Genomic DNA, 16,037 nt, shown 5'->3' on the forward strand with positions numbered 1-16,037 from the left:
CTCCAAAAGGAGGCCTGTGAATCTCTGGTTTAGTAAAAAGAGATGGGGCAGATCTGGCCACTGGTTCACTTGAGCACAGGTTTCCCTTCCTGTGATGTTTAGGTTAGAGTGTTCCCTTGCACCAAATAAAATAGGTCAGCTGTTCATAAACCAGAGTATTTGTGGTCTGTATTTCAGAAAGAAAAAAGGCTTTGGGTGTCTGTTTAGAAGAGCTGCCACGAGACGGGCAGGGCACTGGTGATGCCTGCTAATGGCTTGGAGAGAACCATGGATGATCCTTGAGTCACAAGTCAAGAAAACCACTGGCTGGAACGCTCCCACGAAGGTGACACCACGGCGAGGGGCAGCCCACACATCACAGAGCTTCCCAAGTCACCACAATGCACCACGGAACTGGGTGTGAATTGCAGACTGGGCCGGAAAGTCGCTCCATACTCTCCCCTCCGGGATGTAGTTACCTGACAAGGTTCTGTCTGTCTTCCCTCAAATTAAAAGAAAACAAAGAATAGGAAATTGGCCCTTGCTGACCCTCACGATCCATTTTCGCATCAGCAGCTGTGCCGACAAGGGGCAGGGGTTACGTGGAAGTGAGCTGCCGGGTGCACACGTGGCTCTCTCTGTCCAGCTCAGGCTGGACAGCTCCTCCTGGGACTTATGGCCATGGGGGCCACCTGGCCAGAAGGAGCCTTGGGATGGTGAGTCACCACCAGAGGCCACCAGAACACTGTGGGGGAGCCTTGAGGAGTAATGGGTTTCCAAGAGAGCTGTGGGACTTGTGTCTTTCCCGCATACATGGGACTGGAAAGCTGAGCTCCACTCCATCAAGCCATCCCTCCTTGGACAAGTTCTACGATTCTCTAGGAAGGAGGACCCAACGTCAGGGAGATGTGGCCTGATCAGTGAGGCCAGGAAGCAGCATTAAGCCAAGACCTGAGAATACATTAATTAGGGGAAGAGGAGAGGGGGTGTTCAGGCAGAAGAACAACATGTGCAAAGGCCCTGTGGTGGGCAGGCACGTAGTGAGCACAAGGAACTCAAGAGCATGTGGGTCTCCGGGACAGAAGCAGCATATGGCACAGGATGAGGCTAGAGGGACCATAAGAACGGCCAACAGCAACCAAGGGCTTACTCTGCAGGCAGCATGCCCGTCAGCATCTTGCCAGTGTTGACCTGTGAGTTTCCTACTACAATCCCTATTTTACAGACAACAGCAAAAGAGTAACAACAACAGCAAATGCTGAAATAGCCTTTCTATGTGCCAGGGCTGATCTAGGACCACTGTCTGAGATCGACTCACCCAATCCTCACAAAGACGAGAAAACTGTAACACGGAAGGGGGGAATGGGGACTCCACCCAAGCAGGCTGGTTCCAGGGTCCCTGGTTCCAACCAGATAGTTCCAAGCCCCCTTCTGAGAACTAGGGGCAGGGGACCCATGGAGTTTTCACTGTGGAAAGAGCCTCAGTACGGAGGATGGGCTGGGGGTGAGAGCTGACCACTTGGAAGAATGATGCTAAGTCAGGTGGTGGCAGCTTGGGCTAGTGTGACGGCCAAGGAGACGGTGGAAAAGGGATGGATTTGTCAGCTTCGGGACGTACATAGATTGGAGTTTATCTGGATAAGGGGCTGACGGGGGTGAACATGTCAATAACTCCTCCCGGTTCTTGGCTTGCATAACTGGATGGATGGTGTGCCTTTCCCTGAAATAGAGGCACGTGAAGACGAAGGTCATGAGTCTGGTTTGGACTTGCCGAGTCTCACGGGAGATGTCAAAGGGGCAGGTGACTATCCTATCGGGAGCCCAGAGAAGAGGTCTGGGGACGGGGGTGGGATAGAGAAGTTCAAGTCACCTGCCAGGAGGTGCTGATGGAGGGCTAGGCATGGATGACATGGCCTTGGAGAAAGTGGAGATCAGGAAGGGAAGCTCTCCGTCCAAACTTCGAGGAGCGCCGTACCCCAGAACAACAGTCATCCATTCAAATCAGGACTGTAAGACGTATTCAAGGACCCAAGAAACCACTTACCACAGAGTATTAAGTAGAAAAGCTGATCCAAAGCACATGTGGATGTCTGAGTCAGGATGGCAGTGTATATAGTGTACCTTTTGTGGAGGGGAGGGGAGGGAAAGACATCAAAACATTAAAAGTGCCGTCGGGGGATAGGATTAGAGATGATTTATTTTCTTGTTTGTTTTTCTTGTGTTCTTCTATGTAATCATGTATTCAACAAATATTTGAGTACCCTGATTTATTTAACTGGTTCCTTATTGTCGGAAAGTTAGGCTTTCCCAAATTCCCTCTATTATCAATAGTGCTGTAACGAAGATCATCATCCAGAAATCTCGTGGACATGTGTCATATTTCTGTCCTGCTCAGAAACTTCACTTGCTCCCTATGGCCCAAGGTAACAAAACCAAATGTCTCTGTACCCCAGGATACCTACATGCCGGCCTGACCTTCCTTTCCTGTACTTCCTTCTTTACTCAGCCTTCAAGCAGAGTCGCCCTCAAGGCTCAGACCAAAACCCGAACAAAGAGGAGTGGTGAGATGGAGATCACCAAGCCCCAGACCTCTGGGTCCAGGACGCCAAGAAAAAGGGGGTTCAAGGAGGGTGGGATGAGCCGTTATCAAAAGCTGCCAAGAATTCATCTGGGCTGAGGGGTGAATAGCTTTCCGTTGAGTAGAATAGAGATCGCTGCTCATTGCTGACCTAGCAGTTCTGATCTGGGGGCAAGTATCAGAGAGGCAGGAGTCTCAGGGAACCAGGAGGAGGTTTTTGGGGGTCGAGAGAAGGTGGGATTCGGGCACAAGGGCAAGAGCTATGGGATGTGCAGAGCAGAGCAGCCTCAGAGTGACTGGAGAGGCAGAAATACGCTGTGTCAGGAGGCGAAGGGTGTTGGGGCTGTAGGATCCTTGGAAAAGTACTCCAGACAATTACCATCTGGAGTTCCTCTCCAGTGTGCTGGTGTTTTCATTGTGCTGAGCCAGAGAATTCACAAGAAGTAAGCCTCCTGAAAAGCCCCTTCTCGTAATAATGGGGCAATTGCCTCCTCTGCAAAGTGAAGGGCTGACCAGGAAGCCTGTAAGGCTATTCTGCTCCTAGACTCTCCTCTGGAATAGCTGTGTCTCTTGTTGAAGCAATCATTTCTCAGGAAAACACAGAGAGCTCCAGACCTGGAGAAATGCTGATTCCTGGCACAGTCGGCAAGAAGGACAGATTGGTTCTTACCTGTTCTACAAAGTAGGAATTTGGGTGTAGACTCGGCAAACACGCGTGCACATTTCCTTATTACTCCTTCCATGAACAACAACAACAAAAACTACATGGGTTTAGAAGATTTTGCAATGACGATTTAAAAGCCGCTTAACACCCCATGAAATTCAAGCTGACAAACTGAATGGACAGTGATATTAAAATATTTCATTAGATGCTTTTTATGCCAAATTAAGCTGCTGCAATTATATTGATATTCACAGTCTGCATTAATCTAAAACTATTTCAATACTTTTTCTAATTTAGCATGATTAATTCTTTCACTTAAGAACACACTCATTTTCAAGTTTTTGATTGTCCTCCTACTTTTCTGCTTTGACTTCTCTTTGCCGGAATACTTAATTCACAGGGATTCCTACTCAAGGGGATGGAATCCAATTTTTCAGGGCATTTACTTACCTGGGAATAAGGTTTCACCCTTGTTTCTCTAACAATTATTTTCTCCATGTGGCGGACCAGGCCTTTGACGCATTAACTGGAAAGCACTTCAATTTATTAAATATACATCTACACCCTTGAAGCCCAGAAGGCCATTTTTTAAAGAGATTCCTGAATTGGTTTGCAAGGTTAATATTCTGCCTAGTTATAAATTTAAAAGTTACGAGTCTGTGTTTTAAAAACTGAACTAATGTCTTTAATATAATTTCTGCTGCCAGCAGGGGGCTAGAAATAGAGAAGCCCTGTGTTCAGGTGGAAAAAACGGCTGATTGGGGGATGTGAAAAGAGAATATCTCCATGTTTGCCAGTACTAATAATTTTTTACTGGCAAGTTCATCAGTGGAATCATTAATTCTGTGTTCTTAGAGAATTTGGCCCTTTAATTCAAAACAAATGTGTCACATTTTGGATTCTTGTTTATGAATATTTGTTTTTGCTTTTCAGCAGTCCTCTCCTCATTTGACTTTAATAATAATAATTTTTAAAAAGGGTACAAGTTACAGTGCCAATTTCTTTCTCCAAGATGCACCATGCCATCGTAGTATCAATTACTCAGACAATTTCAGTCCATCCAGACAATCATGTCATTAGCCCATGGAGAATCTTCCGAAATAATTTACATAGAAACTGCCTTTACATGCTAAATGAAAAATGTGCAGCCGTCGTCAATGGAATTTGAATTACAATCCCACCACATGCAGGTTGGTTTTATTCGTGCTATTTATTAAACAGGAAGAAGGTGATGCAGTAAATTACAAAGCAATTACCTGAGCAGTTACTGCAAACCTGTGCTACCCAGCAATTAGGATGCCGCCTCCCTAAGAAGAGCTGGCCCTTGATCCCTCTCCTCTTCTCGATGCCCACCTGGCACCGTGAGCCCACCCTTCCCCCATGTGCTGCCACCAAGAGTCTAGAGCCGGGCTGCTGCTGCAGAAGCCCCCTCATAACGTCAGTCTTTGCTGAACCCAGTACTTTTGTCCTCAGGACTGGAGGGTCTTATCATCGAAGCAGGGGGATTGGGAATCATTCCAGCACCCCCTCGAATGAACCAAGCGGAAGCTATTTAGATGAATCCTTCAGTTTTCTTCCTGGTGGGGACCATTCAGAAAACCAGACAGCTTCCACTGACCGGCCAGCCAGACAGGGTGGAAGAAATTAGCATGAGGCCAGGCACCCAGGTGGGCAAGAGGCATGGCTCTGTTGAGGCTATAGGAAGATCATGGTCACTGGTTTTGGTTTTTTCATTTTTGTTTTAAGGCCAGGAATTTCTGACATTTACAGGAATAAAAGCATCCAAGGAGGGCTGAGCGGCCTTTATAGGTACTGCAAGGTTTCTGCAGCAACCAAGGGCTCCTTTCCTGATGCAGGGCACGTCCTCCCCTCTGGGCCTGCCTGGCGTGGCACGAAGGGTGCTCCCTGCTCTCCCTTCCTAGCTGTGGGGCTCTGGGATGATAAGGATCCTGCTGGGCATGTCCCTTCTCTCTGGGCCTGGGCTCCGCTTCAGTAATGGAGGCTGTGGTTCAGGCTTCCTCTCATGCCTGAGAACAGACGTAAGGAGTACCTGCTCCTACCTTGGCCGGGCATTTTAGCCTGCAGGCTCCACGGCGTCCCAGAGCCCCGCACTGGGGGCTTCGGAAGTACCAAAAACAGATGCTGGAAGAGAAAGCCTGACCCACAGCAGGGGAAGCATGGGGGTGGAGGCCAGGAGGTTATCTCTGCAGAAACCTGAGCGTTTTGTTTATGATGTTCTCACAATGCTCAGAGCCGCTCGGAGCAGCTGCTCCGCTTACCAAGCTGCTTGACATTCTGCCTGGAAGGTAGCTGCGGCTCTGGAAGGATGACTTGCGTGACATATGACAGCTTTCGGGGCTGCCAGTCCCCTGACTTCTCTGCTCTAAGACCCAAGCCATCTGTAGCCTCTCAGTTCTGAGGCTGGGGCCCAGAATGGTAAAAACAGAAGAGGGAGAAGAAAGTAAGCAAACAGAAAAGGAAGAGAGAAAGGAAAAAGGAGGAGCCAGCCCACCTCTTCTGAAGAATGAAAATAGAAGTCCCTCCTATCGGAATCCTCATTCCGCCCCAATCAGTCCTCCATACAGCAGCCTGAGTGATGTTTTTAAAACAATAAAATGATGCTCCTCTTCACTTACATAAAACCTCCCAGTGGTTCCCGCTGCTGCAGTGCTAAATTCAAAGGCCTTAACACAGCCCCTGAGGCTCTGCTGGCTCAGTTTCCAGCCTTTCTCATCACTGCCCCTTCAAGCTCTGCTCTCCAAGTGCACTAACTGGCCTTCAAGCCTGACCTCAGGCTCCCATCCTTCCACATGCCTCAGGGCCTTTGCATAGGCTCTCCCTCTGAAGGAATGCTCCTCCCCTTCTCATTGCCCTCCCCACCCCGCTCACTGGCAATCTCAGTGAAACGTCACTTCTTCAGAGTTGCCCTCACCGATCCTCAGATCAGATCAGATCCTCCTGCTATAAGATCTTAGAGTTCCTCCACTTTTCCTTTACAGCCTTAATCACAATTAGGTGATGAAATTATGTCTCCTCTACCGGACCGGAAGCTCCGTGGGGGCAGGGACCTTATCCACTTCCTACTCTGCTGGCCCTTGAAAGGTGCTCAGTAAATATCTCTGCAATGAATGACTGGATGAATGAACTCCAAAGCCAGGGCTATTAGGAAAAGGAAGACTTACAAGTTAAAGTCAAAATCCATGACTGGAGTTAGAGAACAGGTCTGTGCTGGGGAGTTAGGACGTCTTGCACGTGAATCATGCTCTTATGCTCGCTAGCTGAGCAACCTTGGCAACTCTTCACCTCTCTGAGCCTCGTTTTCTCATCGGTGAAACATCCCAGAGTTCTTGTGAAATCAAGATAAGGTATGAAAAGCACTTAGCATAATCAATGGTAGCTTCCATTATTACTTTTATTGTTGTTGTAGTTTTTATCATTATTAAATGGCCGAATGGCCGGTTGGAAACCTCACGCCAAAAACTGAGTCCACACTGAGGGTGGACTCTTTCTTTCCTCTCTGTGAGCTAGAAGCATTACACACACCCATAGTGGTGTGCAACAAATAATTTTTGCTTCACAAAAGGTTTCACCCATTACTAAGTTAATAATACTAGTCACAGACTGTGTGCCCTGCCCTATACCAAGTCCTGCGGGATGGGGCCCATTTGTTAAGCAGCAGGACCTCAAAAATATTGGTGCATTTGAAATTAACACAATCTTTCTAAAGGACGATCTAGCCATATGTATCAAATTTGTAAGCAGACACAAATTTGACCCAGCATTACTATTCCATTTCCAGGAATATACTCAAGAAAGCAACTGTGTGAGTATAAAAAGCCTGCCCCATAGTAGTCCTCAAATATCCGTTGAATGAATCCTGAACATATGATTATATGGTTAATATCCTTTGTTATTTTAAGATGGTGAATTACACTGATAGATCTTCAAATGTTAAACCAAGCTTGCATACCAGCAGTTAACCCCACTGATCATGGTGTATTTTCCTTTTTACATACAACTGCATTCATTTGCTAGTACTCTATTAAGGATTTGTACATCTATGTTCATGAGAGATATTGGTCTGTAGTTTTCTTGCAAAGTTTTTGTCTAGGTTTGGTGTCAGAGTAATATTGGTCTCGTACAATTAACCAAGAAGTGTTCCACCCTCCTATAATGTTTGGCAAGGTTAGCATTATTTTTGTCCTTAAATGTTTAATAGAACTCACTCTGAAGGAGTTTTCTTTATGGGAAGATTTTAAATTACAAATTCAATTTAATAAATATAAAGCTATTCAGATATTCTATTTTTGTTGTGTCAATTTTAACAAATTTTGTCTTTCAAGAAATTTGTCCATTTCATCTAAGTTGACAAATTTATTGCTGTAAAGTTGTTCATGGTACTCCTTTATTTTACCTTTAACGCATGTAGCATCTGTAGTGATGCCTCCTTTTACGTGCATAATACTAATATTTTGTGTTTTCTCTCATTTGTTTCTCAATCAGACTTACTATAGGTCTAACATTTTATTGGTCTTGCAGAAAGCCAGCTTTTGTTTTGTTCGTCTATTTACAAATTGTTTTTCTATTTACTATTTCATTGATTTCACATTTATCTTTACCATCACTTTTTTCTACTTTGGTTTTCATTGGCTCTGCTTTTTTTCTAGCTTCATAATGTAAAAGCTTAGATCATTTTTAAACCTTTGTTGATATGAATTACATTTATTGATTTTAAATGTGAATATCATATAAGCAATTAACACAAGCATTTAAAACTATAAATTTCCTTCTACGATTTGCTTTAGCTGCATCACACAAATTTTATGTCATGTTTTAATTTTCATTTATTAAAAAATATTTTTTAGTTTCCTTTGTGATTTTTTTAAAGTTTTACTCTTAGAAGTATGTTGTTTAATTTCCAAATATTTGGGAATTTTTCAGATATATAATTTATATCTGAAATTCTAAATTAATTCAATTACTGCCAGAGAAACAGATAGTAATCCTTCTAAATTTGATGAGACTTGTTTTATAGCATAACACAAGGCCTAGATTAGTAAGTGTTCTATGTGCAGTTGAAAGGAGGTATATTCTTCTATTGTTGGGTATTTTGTTTCAAAACTGTCAATTAGATCAAGTTGGTTGATAGCATTATTCAAGTTTTCCACATCCTTACTGATTTCCTATCTATTTTGCTCATCACTGAGAAAGGAATGTTGATGTGTCCCACTACAATTGTGAATTTATTTATTCCTCCTTTCGGTTCTGTCACTTTGGCATGCATTTCGAAGCTATGTAATTAGGGGCACATACATTTAGAATTGTTACGTCTTCTTGATGGACTGACCTTTTATTATAAAACGTCTCTCCTTATTTTTTAGTAATAGTCCTTGTCCTGAAGTCTACTTTGCTTGAAAATACAATCATTTTCACTTTCTTATGGTTAGTGTTTGCACGCTATATCTTTTTTCTACCTTTTTGCTTCTAATCTATCTGTGCCTTTATTATTAAAGCGTTTCTTGTGGAAAGCATATAGTTGGGTTTTGCTTTTTGTGTCCACTCATATAATCTCTAGCTTTTCAATGGAATGTTTTAGCCAATTATGATAGATGTTTGGGTTTATCTCTATCATCTAGCTACTTGTTTTCTATTTGTCCTGTTTCTTTCTTTTTTTTTTTTTTTTTTTTTTGAGTATTCCACTTTATCTCCACTACTGGGTTGATGGCTATTTCTCTTAGTTTTTAGTGGTTGCTCTAGGATTTGCAGTATATATTTTTAATCACAGTATTCTATCTTCAAATAATTATAGCAGTCCATCAATAATGTAAAAACCTTTCAACAACATGCCTCCACTTCCCCATGCGCTCCTTTGTATTACTGTTGTCATACACTTTGCTTCTATATATTTTATTATTTTTGCTTTAGACAATTATCTTATTGATATATAATTTACACACTGTAAAGTTCACCCATTTAAAGTGTACACTCAACATTTTTAGTATATTTACAGCCTTGTGCAACAATCATCATAATCTAATTTTGGAACATTTTCATCACCCCAAAAAGGAACCTTATTCCCATTAGCTGTCACTCCCCATCCAACAAACACACCTCCAGCCCTAGGCAGCTAGTGATCTACTTTCTGTCTCTATAGATTGCCCCTACTCTGGGCATTTGATATAAATGGCATCATATAATATGTAGTCTTTTGTGACTGGCTTCTTTCACTTAGAATAATGTTTAGCAGTTTATCTGTGTTGTAGCATGTATTGGCACTTCATTCCTTTTCATTACCAAAAAACATTTCCTCATATGAATATACCACATTTTATTTATCCATTCATCAGTCAATCAACATTTGAGTTGTTTCCACTTATTGCCTATTATGCATAATGCTGCTATGTACATCTGTGTACAAGTTTTTCCATAAATATATGTTTTTATTTATCTTGGGTATATACCTAGGAGTGGAATTTCTGGGTCTCATGGTAATTCTGTGTTTAATATTTGAGGAACTAACAAACTGTTATCCACTGCAGCAGCACCATTTTACAACCCCATCAGCAATGTGTGAGCATTTCAATTTCTCTACATCCTTGTCGACACTTATTATTATCTGTCTTTTTTTTATTATAGCCATATTAGTGGGTGTGAAGTAGTATCTCACTGTGGTTTTGATTTCCCTGATGATTAATGATATTGTTAAACATCTTTTCACATGCTTATTAGACATTCATATATCTTCTTTGGGGAAATGTCTATTCAAATTCTTTGCCCATCTTAACTGAGCTATTTTTCTTTTTATTAAGTTGTAAGAATTCTTTATATATTTTAGATACAAGTATTTTATCAGTTTTATAAGTTGAAAATGTTTTCTCCTAGGCTGCAGGTTGCCCTTTGACTTTCTTGATGGCATCTTTTGAAGAACAAAAGCTTTTAATTTTGATGAAGTCCAACCTATCAGTCTTCTCTTTAATCATCTTGCTCTTGGTGTCATAAAAGAAATCATTTCCCAGGCTAAAATTACTAAGATTTATTTCTATCTTCTTCTAAGACTTATATTTTTAGCTCTTACATTTAGCTCTATGCTCTGCTTTGAGTTAATTTTTGTGTATGATATAAGGCAGGGGCTCAAACTCTCTTTTTTGCATGTGTATATCCAGTCGTCCCAGAACCCCTTGTGAAAAAGACGATTCTATCCTGATTATATTGTCTTGGCCCCTTTGTAGAAAATCAATTGACCATAAATGTTAAGGTTTATTTCTGGACTGTCAGTTTTATTTCATTGATCTATATGTCTATCCTTATACCAGTATCACACTATCTCGATAACTGTAGCTTTAGAGTAAGTATGAAATTGAAAATTTTGAGTCCTCCAATTTTTTTTCGTCTTTTTCAAGATTATATCGACTCTTCTAGGTCCCTTACGTTTCCATATGAATTTTAGGTTCAGCTTATTGACTTCTGCAAAAAAGTCAGCTGAGATTTTGATATGGATTACACTGAATCTGTAGATCAGTTGGGGGACTATTGCCATCTTAATATTAAGTCTTCTGATCCATCAGCATGGGATGTCTTTCCATTTATTCAGAACTTCTTTCTTTCAACAATGTTCTGTAGTGCCCAAGTCTTATACTTCTTGTCAAAAATGTATTCCTAAGTATTTTACTCTTCTTGATGCTATTATAACAAATTGTTGTCTTAATTTGATTTTCAAATTGTTTATTTGCTAGTGCATTGAGATACAATTGAAGTCCTTTGAAATCTCCCTCCTCTTCTACATTCTGGAATAGGTTGTCAATGACTTACGTTAACTATTTTTTTAATGTTTGCCAGCATTCACTAACGAATCTCTCTGACCCTTGGCCTTCCTTTGTCAGGAGATTTTTAAATTACTATCTTTCCTTGTTTTAAGTCTATTCAGATTTTCTATTTCTTCTTGAGTCAATTTCAGTAATTGTATCTTTCTAGGAATTTGTCCATTTCATCTAAGTTATGTATTTGTTGGCAGACACTTGTTCATTGTATTCCTTTATAATCCTTTTTATTTCTATAAAGACAGTAGTGATTCCCCTCTTTCATTCCTGGTATAAGTCATTTGGGTTTTCTATCTATCGATCGATCGATCGATCTATCTATCATGTATCTCTTTTTGTCAGTCTAGCTAAAGGTACCTCATCTGTTGATCATTTGAAAGAAACAACTTTTGGGTTCATTGATTTTTCTCTATTATTCTTCTATTCTCTATTTCATTTAAGTTGATCTTTATTATTTCCTTCCTTCTGCACACTTTGGGGTTAGTTTGCTTTTCCTTTTCTAATTTCCTGAGGTGGAAATTTAGGTTATTATTTGAGATCTTCCTTCTCTTCTCATATAGCCATTAAGAGCAATAGCTTTATAAGTTTTGGTCAAATATTTTTGAAGACAATTTTAAAAACAAAAAGGATAGTATTTCACATTTACCTACATATTTATTGCTCCTGCTGCTCCTTATTCCTTTGTATAAACATGAGTTTTCATCTAGTAACATTTTCTTTCAGCCTGAGGAACTCTCTTTAACACACTTTGTATTTTTGTCTAAAAAGGTCTTTATTTCATCTTCATTTCTGAAGAATATGTTTACTGAATATTGAATTCTAGGTTGAGTTTTATTTTCTTTTATCAATTTAAAGATGTTTTGTCTTCTAGCTTGCCACGTTTATGATGAGAAATCAGTAAAAGCTCTTAACTTTGTAATGTGCCTTTCTTCTCTGCTTAATTAAAAGATTTCCTCATTGTTGCTGGTGTTCAGCAATTTGATTATAATATTACTTGATGTGTTTTTATTTATATTTATCCTGCTTCATGTTCGGGTTCACTGAACTTGTACCTGTGAGTTTTATAGTTTTTATCAAATTTGGAAAAATCTTGGCCACTGTTTCTTCAAATATCTTCTGCTGACCCCACCCCTTCCCCTCCCACTATGGTCCAGGTCTCCACTTGATATTGTTCCACAGTCCAATGAGTCTGTGTTATTTTTCTCCTACCCTTTCCTCTCTGGGTGCTTTAGTTTGAATCGTTTCTATTGCTATATCTTCAGTTCACTGATCTTTTTTCTACAGTGTCTAATCTGCTATTAAGCCCATTGTGACAGCTAGACTCTAAAATGGTCCCAATAAACTCAACCTCCTGTTATCCATACCCTTGTATAATCCCCACCTCTTCTTTGTGGGCATGTTGGTGACTTGCTTCTAATCGAAAAGATACATCAAAGGGGATGGAATGTCACTCCTGTGGTTAGATTAAGAGAGACTGTGACTCCTATCTTTCTAGTAAACTCTCTTTATTATCTTTTTGGCTCACATACTTTGCAGAAACAAGCTTCTGTTTTTGAGAGGCCCATTTGGCAAAGAACCGAAAGTGGCTTCTGGCTAAAAGCCAGCTAGAAACTGAAGACCTCAGTCCAACGTCTGCCAAGGAACTGAATTCTTACATCAACCAAGAAGCTTAGAAGTAGGTACTCCTTGGGACTTCTCCGGTGGTGCAGTGGTTAAGAATCCACCTGCCAATGAGGGGAACACAGGTTTGATCCCTGGTCCAGGAAGATCCCACATGCCACGGAGTAACTAAGCCTGTGCACCACAACTACCGAGCCTGTGCTCTAGAGCCTGCAAGCCACAACTACTGAGCCCACATGCTGCAATTACTGAAGCCCACGCACCTAGAGCCTGTGCTCCACAACAAGAGAAGCCACCACAGTGAGAAGCCCGCACACCGGCAACGAAGAGCAGCCCCCGCTCGCCGCCACTAGAGAAAGCCCACGTGCTGCAACAAAGAACCAATGCAGCCAAAAATAAATAAATAAATAAAAATTAAAAGTTTAAAAAAAAAAAAAAAGAAGAAGAAGTCGGTCCTCCTCAGTTGAGCCTCCAGACGAGACCTCAGCCCTGACTGGCATGTTGATTGTAGCCTGTGAGAGACCCTGATATAGAGGACTCAGCTGAACCACTTGTAGAGCCCTGACCCTCAGAAACTGGGAGATAATAAACGTGTGTCATTTTTAAGCTGCTATATTTGTGGTAATTTTTTAATACATCAATCTTTAACTAATATACTCATCTGGTGAAATTTTCACTTTAGATATTGTATTTTCCAATACTGAAAGTTCTACTTGGTTCCTTTTTCTATCTTATGGTTCTCTCCTCACGCTGTTCATCTTGTCCTTTAAATCCCTGGGGATATTTATAATAACTGTTTTAAAGTCCTTGTCTTCTAATTCCCTACTTACATTATTTGGGACTTCATTTCCACTGATTTCTATCCTGAACATGGGTCATATTTCCTGATTTGCTAACATGTTTAGTAATTTTTGATCAAATGCAGGGCACTCGGAATGATATACTGTTGAGTGTGTATTTTGCTGTCTTACTTTAAAGAACATTGAGTTTTCTTATGTAAGGCACTTGTGTTACATGCAGGTCAAGTTCTTATGCTTTGCTAAGGTGGGTCTAGGGTAGTCTTTACTTCCAGGAGAGTCTAGCCCTATTATTAAGGTGTGAACCTTCTGGGGTCTCTATTGAAGGCCTCAGGTGTTCTATAACATCTCTTCACACAGCCTCTTCCAAATGTGAACATCTCCCAGGTCTGTGTGAGCTCTGAGAATTTTTAGCTTACAGCTTTCAGTGGTTGCTTTTGGACAAACCTCATGGAGTTTCACCTTATACACACTCAGCTTAATATTTAGCTAAAGACTCAAGGGGACCTACTACGAAGATTTCTGACCTCCTCCTCTGCTTCTCTCTCCTCCTTCCAGTACTCTGCCCTATAAATTCCAGTTTCCTTGGCTTCCCCAAGCTCTGAGCTCAATCTCCTCAACTCAGCTGGACTGCCATGTTCTGCATGCCACTCTCCCCCCATCCCCACCCCACTGGAAAAGGCTCCATCCAGAAATCCAGAGCTCCTCTTATCTATTTACTCCCTTCAGGTATCCCAGTCCTGCGCTGTCTGTTGTCCAGTGTCTGACAACCCTTGTTTCACACATTTTGTCCAGGGATGTAGTTGGTTTTGTTGAGATGGTAAGTTTGCTACCAGTCTTTGTCACTGCCACTAGAGATCTCTGGGCATTTTTAGAGATGAACAAGAGGAAATGGGATTGGCACTTGGCTCCATCCTTGGGCTCTTAAGCTTCTTGCAGACACTCTCCTTGCTTATTCACGGTGGGGGTGGGAAGGGGGTAGGAAGATGCGTTGGAAATGTTCCTCACTGGCTGTGTCATAACCCCCAAAATCCCAAATCCTCATTAGCAGCGCTCCTGACTACCTATTCCTTTGTCTTCTTAGCAAATAACTTGTCAGTGTGAGACAGAAACCTATCAGGAAGACCCTTGCTCCACCATGGATTTATTTATTCTGTGGGTTGTACACAATTCCCTTTATACAAAGTGATGTGATCATAATTTCTGAACTAAGACCTTTGGTCTGATGATAAGTCTAGATATTTAAACTTGGTGGCGGATGGGGTGTCCCAGGAGACCCTGTGTGTCTCAGGTATCTGGCTACAGGGGCTCGCTTTGTCCCCTCACAGAGGTCCAATCCCCAGGGAATCTCCAAACAGGCTGATATGTGGAATCAATCACCTGGGAAGCTTTTAAAAATCACAAATGCCCAGGTCCCACCCCAGACTACAAATTAGAAACTTGGCAGCCCACAGTGATTCCGACGCAGAGCCCAGGATCACTCCGTCTTCTTGAATCTTATGAAGCCAAAGAACTCACCAACATGGAAGCTGATGGCAGGCCCTCCAGAATCAGCCGTGGGGGGCAAGAAGGTCACTCGACTCCAGGAGAGGGGAAAGACCGAGCTCTCTCTGAATCACGGCAATTTTAAGCAGGAAGAAACCTTCCTATTTGGAGAAGGCTCTGGCCACTTCCCCTCCCTTCCCTCAGCCTTTCCATTTTGTAGACGAAGAAACCAACCCCCAAGGGATTAGGTGACACGCCCAGTATCCCTCGGCCCAGGGCCAAGTTACCCAGCCAGGACTTTCCCCACTGCCTCCCAGACCCTCCTAAAATCCCACGAGTGACTTCTTATGACCCTTAGAACAGAATCCAAAACCCTCGCCGCAGCTGAACCTCCATGCGACCTGGCTGCAGCCCCTCCGGCCACGCCTCACGCCACCCTCTCCCAGTCCAGTGCTCCCCGAGCACACTGGTCCCTTTCTCCGTCAGGAGAAAACCAAGGTCCTTCCAGCCTTGGGGCGTCATGCTGTCCTGTCTGAGGATGCCCTGCCCCAGGTCTTCACAGCAATGGCCCTTTGTGCTTGAAGTCATGGGTTGACTGTTCCTGCCTCGTTTAGGCCCCTGGACCACCGAAGGCCAGGGCCCGCTCATTATTCTCCCCCTGGCACGTGCCTTGTTTGTCACCCCCAGAACTTCTCGGGGGGGTCCTGAGGTACTTAGCTGCTTACCTCTGCCGTGTCTGTCCCCACCCCACTAAGTCGGGGGGGCTTTGAGAGGGCAGAGAATGTATCTGCTTTCTGCCTCACTGTATCCCCAGTGCCCAGCCAAGTGCCTGGCACAGAGGGCTTATAATAACGTTTCTTGAATGGACGGGTGGATGATGGAAGAATTGCATCATTAATCAACAACTAATAAGTGATAGAGGGGCTTCCCTGGTGGCGCAGTGGTTGCGCGTCCGCCTGCCGATGCAGGGGAACCGGGTTCGCGCCCCGGTCCGGGAGGATCCCACATGCCGCGGAGCGGCTGGGCCCGTGAGCCATGGCCGCTGAGCCTGCGCGTCCGGAGCCTGTGCTCCGCAACGGGAGAGGCCACAGCAGAGG

The 16,037-nt window shown here is 42.7% G+C and overlaps 1 protein-coding gene across 2 annotated transcripts in view; it reads right to left on the reverse strand.

Moving 5' to 3' along the window:
* Nucleotides 1-16,037, reverse strand: part of CAMTA1 (calmodulin binding transcription activator 1) — a 913,233-nt gene that overhangs the window by 441,886 nt on the left and 455,310 nt on the right. The gene's annotated exons all lie outside the window — the stretch shown is intronic.

This window comes from Physeter macrocephalus, chromosome 3 (genome assembly GCF_002837175.3).
Source record: "Physeter macrocephalus isolate SW-GA chromosome 3, ASM283717v5, whole genome shotgun sequence".
Classification (NCBI taxonomy): domain Eukaryota; kingdom Metazoa; phylum Chordata; class Mammalia; order Artiodactyla; family Physeteridae; genus Physeter; species Physeter macrocephalus.